Source organism: Amblyomma maculatum, chromosome 10 (assembly GCF_055883805.1).
Source record: "Amblyomma maculatum isolate TAMU_Amacu chromosome 10, ASM5588380v1, whole genome shotgun sequence".
Taxonomy (NCBI): Eukaryota; Metazoa; Arthropoda; class Arachnida; order Ixodida; family Ixodidae; genus Amblyomma; species Amblyomma maculatum.
Genome location: NC_139353.1, coordinates 154,095,779 through 154,105,982, shown reverse-complemented (window position 1 = coordinate 154,105,982; position 10,204 = coordinate 154,095,779). Strand labels below are relative to the sequence as shown.

The following is a 10,204-nucleotide window of genomic DNA, read 5'->3' as shown; positions in this document are numbered from 1 at the left end:
TATCTAGCAACCCCCCTTTATCGCTTTTTTTTTTGCAGCGCAAGATGCACAGAGATTAGCCTGGAATGATTGCGGGTAAGCATAACTATTTCTGCTATTATCCGGACTTTTCCATATCCCTTGGCTGGTTTATCTGGATGTTTCTGTGACGTTTTTAAATTTAGCAATACCGAATGCGACGGGCATTCGTAGTTATCGTCGACGTCGGATTGCTTAGCTCTTTTGCAGGCAAAAGTCAGCCTGATAAAGGGTTTATTCGAGTGAAATTCAAGTTTCGTTGGTTATCCGGCTCCGACGCTGGGGAATGATATCATAAAACTTCAGCGAGGATCACAAGGCCACACAAACACGTAGAGAACGTGTTGAGTTGGAATCATGCAACCAATGGTAAAGTCTTACACTGAGGACTCATCCCACGCCCCGTTCAAACCAAGCACCTTCCGCGTTGCGACATTCGCATGCGTCCTTCAAGCGCGAACAGGTCTGGTAACGTTGCACTGCATAGCAACGTTACTTAAACCAGCTGCTTTCAATACCGTTTTCCTGTCGAGCGCGTAGAGACTGAATGATAAAGATAGAAAGGCAACAGATGGCATAAGGGCCGTTTCCTCGAACTGTGCTCGAGCGACACGCCGCTGCCGGTGTATCGCTGTCACCAGCATCCGCTGCTCGTGGAAGGATAGCGACCGGTCCTATCACCGTCTCGACTGCGCAAACACAAGCTACCAACCATCGCCAGCTCCGGAAGCACGCACCAGTCCTGCCAACCGGTGAGTCACCTCGAGCATTAATAGAACTAATTTACCTTGTCTGATTCTAAACACGGCTCTAGGTATGGTCTTAAACCGCTCGGCTCTGCAGCGCTAAAACGTCTGCTGTTAAGAATGACTACAGTGATGCCAGTCACTATAAGCAGCGGTTACGGTAACCGCGCTCACTAAGTCTCGGTACCTTGGTTTGCGTCGTTAGTCGAGAAAATGGCGGCCTCTGTGCTCGGAAAGCGTGCTCCTGCGCCCGAATGCGGAAAAGCGCTCGAGCTAGCCCCCTTCAATGGCGTGCACTTCCACTTCGGGTCGAGATCAACACATATAAAGGCGGTGTGCCGCCCGACGCCGTTTTTTATACAATATTCGAGTTCCGACCGACAGCGCAGTAATATAATTCTAGTCCCGTCAATCTTCGCAGAATCTTTTGCGTGCTCTGTTATTAAATACACAGAATGCACCAACGTCGAAAAAGGTCTGGCCTCAGCCGCATCAAAAAAAATCGGACAAGGCTGCAACCGCGGTACCAAGCGAGCGCCGCGGGCGACCGCGCTGAACCCCTGCCTACTGCCTGGTCGTCTGTAGGCCGACCATAATATCTCATTGAGTCATTGCCTATCTCCGAGTCCTTGTCCACCCCCTCCTATTAAGCGAAGTCTCGATTATTACTAAACCAGTGAGTCATCACACACCAGCAAGAAAACGTAAACGGTAGGCCTCCCAATTTGGGGAAAATCGCCTCTCGAACGTCGCGACGGCGAAACGAAAGAGACCTAGAAAGAAAGTATAGAGATATAAACTTTTTGTTCACGCAAAAAAAGATCGAGAAAACGAAGTTAAGCGCTTTTTGTTCGCAAGTGCAAGGAAGTCCGCGCCCGATACGGAACAAGAGGTTGCTATCTCTTTGTGCCGTGATAAGCAGCGCTGATACCGACGCTGTCGCACTTGCATTCCATTGCCGGACAACCCCTCCATAGTTGCGCCAGAACTAGTTGCAAATGATGAAGAGCTGCACACTCAATACACGGAGGTCAATGATGACACCGGAACCACGAAACGAACGTGAACGCAACCGCACGTCATGACAATGTGGACAGCAATCTTGCGTGGGAGTGTCCAAACCGCTGATGTGACTAGAGTGCCACGGAAGTAGGATATATAGACTTGCCACTCACAGCTGCCTTGCAGTTTTCAACGAAAATGTCTACGATACTGATACATTTCCTAACACCGCGCGAAGCAAGCAGTGGACTTTGACTCATAAAACATTGTGTTGTAAGTCTTGCGAGCCCGATAACATCCAGTCATTGTGTTATATGTATCTCTTTTGAAGACAGTGACAAAAGCTTTTTTTAAAGCATTTGTCACCGAGACATGGCCCACTCCACTATTTATGTGAATTTGAGGTCGCGGTGGGTTTGCCAATTGCTCTGAATGTTACGGTACTTCGATTCACACCGAGTTCAGAGTGGGCGTACATTGTAATTTGCCAGTGCAATAGCAGACAGTCCACTCGCACAGTACTGCCTTACTCTCAACCCTACTGACTTAAAATATACTAGAGATATACGTTCAGCGACGCCCCAGCAGCAGAGCTGATGTGCACAGTAAAAAAATGCTTCACTTTCCTTTTCGCGCATAAATGCGAACTAAATCTTAGAAACGTTGAACCCGCGTGACGATTACTATGTACTTGGTAAAGACATCATCATCGTCAGCCTGACTATACCCACTGCAGGGCGAAGGCCTCTCCTATATTTCTCCACTTAGCCCGGTTCTGTGCTAGCTGCATCCACTTGACACCTGCGAACTTCTTAACCTCATCCGCCCAACTAACTTTCTGCCGCCCCTTGCTACGCCTTCCTTCCCTTGGAATCCAGTTTGTTACCCTAAGCGACCGTCGGTTATCCTCTCTTCGCACTACATGTCCTGCCCATGTCCATTTCTTCTTCTTAATTTCCGCTAGAATGTCGGTAACCTGAGCTATTTCTCTGACCCACTCTGCACTCTTCCTATCTCTTAATGTTACCCCTACTATTTTTCGTTCCTTAGCCCTCTGAGTTGTCCTCAACTTAAGTAGAACTTTTTTGGTTAGCCTCCACGTTTCAGCCCCATAGGTGAGTACAGGTAAGATGCAACTGTTGGATACTTTCCTCCTGAGCGATACCGGTAAGCTGCTAGTCATAATCTGCGAGTGCTTGCCAAATGCGCTCCATCCCAATCTTATTAATCTTGTTATTTCCTTGTCATGGATCGGATCTGCGGTTACCACCTGTCCTAAGTAGACATATTCGCCTACTACTTCCAGTAATTCGCTACCTAACGTAAACTGCTGTTCCTTTCCGAGGCTGTTGAACATTACCTTGGTATTCTGCATATTGATTTTCAAACCTACCTTTCTACTTTTCCTGCCTAGGTCATCAATCATTATTTGCAGTTCATCCCCAGAGTTGCTTAGCAAGGCAATGTCATCAGGAAATCGCCCATTACTGAGGTATTCTCCATCTACCCTTATGCCTAACTGCTCCCATTCCGAGTCTCTGAATACTACCTCAAAGCAAGGTGTGAAAAGTACTGGGGAGATCGTGTCTCTTTGCCTAACGCCTTGCTTTATGGGAATTTTGTTACTTTCTTTATGCAGAACTACGGTTGCTGTGCAGCCACTATATATATCTTCCAGCACTTTCACGTACGGCTCGTCTACCCCCTGATTTCGCAATGCCGGCATCACCGCCGAGGTTTCAAATGCGTTAAATGCTTTTTAGTAATCAATGAATGCTATGTATAAGGGCTTGTTATATTCCGAGCATTTTTCTATCACCTGATTGATGGTATGGATATGATCTATAGTAAAGTATCGTTTCCGAAAACCTGCTTGATCCTTTGCTTGATTGCAGTCTAAGATTGTCCTGATTCTATTAGCGTTAACCTTAGTAAATACCTTATAGGTAACAGACAGTAAGCTGATTGGAGTGTAACTTTTAAGGTCCTTAGAGTCGCTTTTCTTATGAATGAGAATAATGTTTGCATTCTTCCATGGTTCCGATGCCGTCGATGACACCAGGCACTGCGTATACTGGGTGGCCAGTTTTTCTAGCACGATATCCCCCCCCCCCCCCCGTCCTTCAGCAAATCTGTAGTTATCTGATCCCCTCCAGCTGATTTTCCCCTTTTCATAGTTTCTAATGCTCTTTCACCTCGTCCTTCGTCACTAGTGGAACGTCTGACTGTTTTTCCTTACCGCCAATCTCATTACGGTCCTGACTGCCTTGGCTACTGTAGAGATCTGTATAAAACTGCTCGGCTACTTTGACTATCTTGTCCATATTCGTGATGACGTCGCCCGCCTTGTCCCTTATCGCATACATCTGTTTTTTCTTTTTTTTTTTGCCTATGCCCAATTTCTTCTTTACCGCTTTAAGGTTTCCCTCGTTCTTTATAGCATGCTCAATTTTCTCGATGTTATACTTCCTTATATCGGCCACCTTGCGCTTATTGATTAGCTTTGATATCTCGGCCAATTCGATCTGGTCTGTTGGATTGGAAGCTTTCATACTGTGGCGTTTCTTAACCAAATCTTTCGTCTCCTTAGACAGCTTACCGGTATCTTCTCTAACTATCCTACCACCTACTTCTACCGCGCACTCAGTAACTATATATCTCTGAAATTATTGTTCATTGCTTCTGGGGTAATGTCGCCATTCTCGGTTAGAGCTGAATATCTATTCTGTAGTGTGATCCTGAACTCTTCGGCCCTCCCCCTCACCGCTAATTCGTTGATGGGTTTCTTTCTTACTAATCTGTTGCGTTCCTTCTTCAGATTTAGGCTAATTCGGGACCTCACCATCCTGTGGTCACTGCATCGCACTTTCCCGATTACCTCTACATCTTGCATAATGGCGGGGGTTGAACACATTATGAAGTCAATTTCATTTTTATTCTCCCCGTTAGGACTTTTTCATGTCAATTTCCGGTTCTTCCGTTTGCTGAAGAAGGTATTCATGATTCTTAAGTTATTGCGCTCTGCAAACTCAACTAGTAACGCCCCCCTGCTATTCCTAGAACCAATGCCATAGTCACCTACTGCCTGGTCTCCTGCCTCCTTTTTCCCTACCTTGGCACTGAAGTCGCCCATTAGTACAGTATACTGCGTCCTTACTTTTCGTATTGCCGATTCTACATCTTCGTAGAAGCTTTCAACTGCCTGATCATCATAACTACATGTAGATGCATAGGCCTGTACAACCTTCACTTTATACCGCTTATTAAGCCTAATTAGGATTGAAGTGGATTATGAAGACGGCGCGAAAGGGACGAGGACAAGAAAGGAACACCAAAATAACAGGACAGGCGCCAACTTTCAACTGATGTTTATTCGCGCAAACCCTTTCATCTTATGAAGCACCCAAACCGTATCACAAAGGCCTATCACATAGTTATTCACGTGGAGTACTCAGATCACCGGCGGTATTGGTCACAGACAAGATAAAACCTCACAGTATAATAAGCCAGTAAACAAAAAATAAATAGCAATTCATCACAGTAAAGCACGCCAAAGAGGAACGTGGCAACGGGTCGTCAGTTGCTACCTGCAGAAGAACCTTTGCACACTGGTGAGCGATGATCCCTTCCTTGTGCGCAGTTCTTCAAACGTCGTACAGCAACTAGAGTCTTTGCCTCCCCTAGAATACAATGGGTTCTCTATCGACATTGAAGAATTGTATTATTCCGCTCCTCATCAAGGACTCCTAAGTGCGGTCAGAGAAAAGATCATGGACACAGGTGTTCAGTTTCAAAATTCCGCTGGGATTAGCAGCAAGAGCTTTGTAGCTTTGCTAGAACTCTACTTGAACTCAACCGCCATTTCGTTTGAAGGTGATTTCTTTGTTCAAAAAAGAGGTGTCTGTATTGGCTCTTCTGTGGCACCTGTTCTTTGTGACATTTTCTTGTCAGCTGTTGGAAATGAAATCAAAAGTCAACTCCATGACCCGAATATTGTTTCCGTTTTCAGATATGTCGATGATTTTTTGATTATTCTGAAGGGGGCACCTGAGTTTGATTTAGCTGAGAGAGGGACTAGGACGTTGTCTGTTTTCCGCAATCACAGCAAGGCCTCAGATTTACATGGGAGGAACCAGTTAAATACGAACTGCTGTTCTTAGGCTTGTGTTCAAGAACGATCATATTTGCTGGACGTACAATCCCAGAGCAGAGAAAGGATTGCTACCTTTTGACAGTGCCCACTCGAAGCTCGTCAAAAGAGCTATAATTACGAATTCCCTTCAGAGCGCTTTAGGAAAATCATGCCATCACATGATGTCGGTTTGCTTTGGCGCCCAAGTAAAAAGGCTGGAAGAAGCAGGCTACCCGCCCCCATTAATATTGGCTGTTTCTGAAATGTTGCTTCAGAAAGTGAAGAGACAAAATGTTGAAAGAAACCCGGAAGTACGAAGGAAGCCTATGCCAGTTATTCCTTACATCCATAAAGTATCCCATGGCATCAAAAAAGTTGCAAGTAAATTTCATGTTCAAGTTGTGTTTTCTGCGCCTTCAAAACTTTCTAAGCTTTGCTCAATGAATAAGCCTGTGAGGTTTGCGCTATTAAACATCAAAATAAGTTCACCAAATGTAAGTCAAGAGTTGTGTATCAGATTCCTTTGAGCTGTGGTTTGGTCTACATAGGGCAAACCAGTCGTTGTTTCAATGAGCGTGCCAGTGAACATATGCGGAATGTTCGCAATCAGCATGGAAGCTTCCTAGCAGACCACTGCAAAGCCTGCCAAGGGTGTCGCCCGGAACTAAAAAAGACGATTTTTTAAAAATCTGGTCGAGATAAAGTAGAGCGAGAAGTAGTAGAGGCTTATTTCATCAAGAATGCAGGAAGTTTGTGCGTTAGCAAGCCGTCCATATCAATCAGCGACTCTGAGGTAGCTTTTCTTGAAGGATTGCTGTAGATTTTATACTTGGGTTTTATTTATTCTTGATAGGTGTTTTCGGTTGTTTTCGTTTTACGTTGACGATGAGTTGATTTCCTCAGCTTTTAAACTTCTTTTGCACGTTCTTTCCGAGTTTTTGTTGGTCTTTTTTGTTTCCTTTGTCACCTGTTCAAGCCTTCATGTGCATATTTTTTTTTGGCGTTTCTGTTGGTCTTCCTGGTAATCATTGTCACCTGTTTTCGTTATTGCGGTCGAAGGGAAAATTACAAACACGTGCCGTGTTTGTCTTGGGCACGAGCGTATCTGCTTTGTGTGGTTGATTTCAATTTGTGGTTGATACGTTTATTTTGTGTGTTTTGGCACTCCGATAATCTTAGGACTCTTTCGAACAGGTTGCTTTTATATATTTTTGGATGGCGTGCTTTACTGTGAAGAATTGCTATTTATTTTTTTGTTTACTGGCTTATTATACTGTGAGGTGTTATCTTGTCTGTGACCAATACCGCCAGTCATCTGAGTACTCCACGTGAATAACTATGTGATAGGCCTTTGTGATACGGTTTGGGTGCTTCATAAGATGAAAGGGTTTGCGCGAATAAACATCAGTTGAAAGTTGGCGCCTGTCCTGTTATTTTGGTGTTCCTTCCTTGTCCTCGTCCCTTTCGCGCCGTCTTCATAATCCACTTCAACCATGAACCAACTAGCCCAAAGCAAAGTACTTCTAATTAGGATGCCTGCCACCCTCTCATTAATACTATAGAATTCATTTATATTGCCCGCTATATACTTATTGACAAGGAAACCTACTCCTAATTGTCGCCTCTCTGGTAAACCTCGATAACACAGTACATGCCCATCCTTCAGTACAGTATAAGCCTCATTCGGCCTCCTAACCTCACTAAGCCATATGACATCCCATTTCATACCCTCTAGTTCCTCTAACATCACTGCTAAACTATCTTTACTAGCTAGGGTTCTAGCATTAAACGTTGCCAGGATCAGTTTCCAATGGCGGCCTGTCCAGCGGAGCCAGGCTTTCTTAGCACCCCCTGCTTCGTCGCAGATCTGACCGCCGCCGCGGTCCGTTGTTCCGCAGCCGCTGGTGACTGAGGGCCGGGGTTTTATGGAGCTTATCATAGGAGGTTGCGGCCAATTACTGCCCCAGGGTGGCCAACTCCTGTTCTGGTGAGGGAGTGCGTTGCCGGAGGTGGTCACCGGCATCAGGTCGCACCCCAAACCTGTTTATGCAATTCCATCGACACGCGGAGTTTTTTTGTTTTTTTTATCCGGTGGAGAATGGCGCGGCACCGGGATGTGAACCCCGGTGCTCTTGCATGCGAGGCGGATGTTCTACCGCTACGCCACCGCTGCAAGCGATTAAAGACGCGTGTCTTATAATATTCACAGAAAGGAATTTGTCATTGCAATGAATGGCGCTTTTAGTTTTTTTTTTTTTGTTTGTACTGAACCTTACGTAATATGGACTTGAAAGAAACATGAGAAATACAGAACCTATATGACTGGGGCTAACAGAAATTGCGTTTTGAAAAACCAGCTGATCAAAGTGTTATTTGTTGAAGAACAGGCCTGTTAATATTGCTCAGGAAGTTTGACCTTTAGCCGATCTCGAGCAGAGTGCCTTGCGGCGCGCTGCCTGCTTGTCACTCGTTTCCTCTTCCTCGCGCGTGTGAAGCATGAAGCAGGCAGCACTCCATATCCCTGCTGCTGCTTCGCTTCTTCTTCACACACTTTCCAAACTTCATTCGTAAAGGTATATATCGCCGGTCTTCGCTGAGCGTCGCGCGTGACGTCATCACTTAGCTATGCGCCTCACTGCTCATGGGCGGTTCTCTTCAGCTGCTGCGCCGCAGTGGGGATATAGACCTTTTCACGACCCTGGGGGAAACTGGTCTGACTGGGCTGTGAAGCGTGCGTGGGAGGAGAATCCGCTGCTTTTTCCTGTGCTATGAGCACAGCCCAGTCTGCAACATGGCAGAGCTCTTTGGTCAATTTTGAAAAGGTGTATAAGCCGTGGAGCAGCCGCTCGCTTGCTGGCTTGCGACGGCGTAGGCATATATATATATATATATATATATATATATATATATATATATATATATATATATATATATATATATATATATATATATATATATTGCTTGGATAACCACAGAAATTAGTAATGTAATCTGTTTAGGGGAAAGATAGTTAAACACAAAGTCGAAGAAAAAACAACGTGCCGATGGTGGGAAACGAACCCACGACCTCCGAATAACGAGCACCGGACGCGATATTCGGAGGTCGTGGCGGTAACAACGCTGGCGGTAACGCTTGCGGTAACAAAGGACGTTCCACGTCCTCCGCTATGGTTGAGGCTGGCGCTGTTGAACACTCTCAAGGTTCGTATACAGGCAACATTAACACCCAAGAAAGTAGCAGGTGGGACAGCGGCCGACGTATCTCAGTTGGAAGAGCACCGGACGCGATATTCGGAGGTCGTGGGTTTGGTTCCCACCATCGGCACGTTGTTTTTCCTTCTACTTTATGTTTAATTATCTTTCCTCTAAAGAGATTACATTACTAATTTATGTGATTATTAAAGAAAAAAAAGACAAAGTAAAATCCCCAATGCTTTCCTTGGCCTCGCCGACTGTTGACGTCTTTCCTTCATATATAGGTATATAAAAATATTGCGGCGAGTCTGTAGTGTTATGCTATGGAAAGGTAACAGCGCTTAGTGCGAGCGCTCGCTACGCTCGCCTACAAGCAGAATTTACTCATCCTTTCAACATGGCTCTTCGCGAAGGAGCGGCATAATGAAGCTGAGAAAGCTGAAAGAACGACGTAAACTCCCGAAGAGCGCGACTTGATAAGCGACGACGCAAGGCGGTGAAGAAGAAGGTGCGACAAGAACAACAAAGAAACGGTTCGGTGTCATCCACGGATACTACTGCTTTTCCTTTTTTTATCCTGGCTCAGCTGAGTTAAGCTACTGCCAATTTTTTGGCAGTATTCAGATGGAAGACTAAATAGAAAAGTTTTCTAGAATGGACTAATCCCCTAATAATGAGTTGTTCGTTATAGAGAGGTTGCTCTGAAGGGCATGCTATCTTGCAATTAGTGTGACTGAAGAGAAACAAGAAATAGCCCAATGACAACGCTTTGATAATATCAAGCGGTTAAAGTGGTTCGAAATATTATAGGAACAAGGCTGCCACCATTGTTCATCCCATTCTAGGATATCATTACCCTGATAACAAACATGCCTCCTGCATATGCTTGTAAACCGTTATAATATAATACAACCATGACACAGCGAAAATGAGCAGATTGCTTTAGCTATAGAAGAGAGGTTCAATTTCTTTTTTCTTTGCTATCCATATGCGAAATTTGGTATTCATAACAGCTGTGAAATACCAATCAGTTCGTAAAGCCATCGCATGGGGGATACTTATGACAGTTCAGCAAAGCCGTGGCTTCAGTCCTAAAATGCGGCTCTATGCA

At 45.0% G+C, this 10,204-nt stretch overlaps 1 protein-coding gene across 1 annotated transcript in view; it reads left to right on the top strand.

Annotated features, from left to right (window-relative positions):
• The first annotated feature begins 581 nt into the window (after nucleotides 1–581).
• The window catches only part of LOC146177743 (uncharacterized), a 137,855-nt gene continuing 128,232 nt past the window's right edge, over nucleotides 582–10,204 (top strand). The window contains exon 1 of the mRNA XM_084581628.1: nucleotides 582–770. The gene's annotated coding sequence lies outside the window, so the exon portion shown is untranslated. The remainder of the gene's footprint in view (nucleotides 771–10,204) is intronic.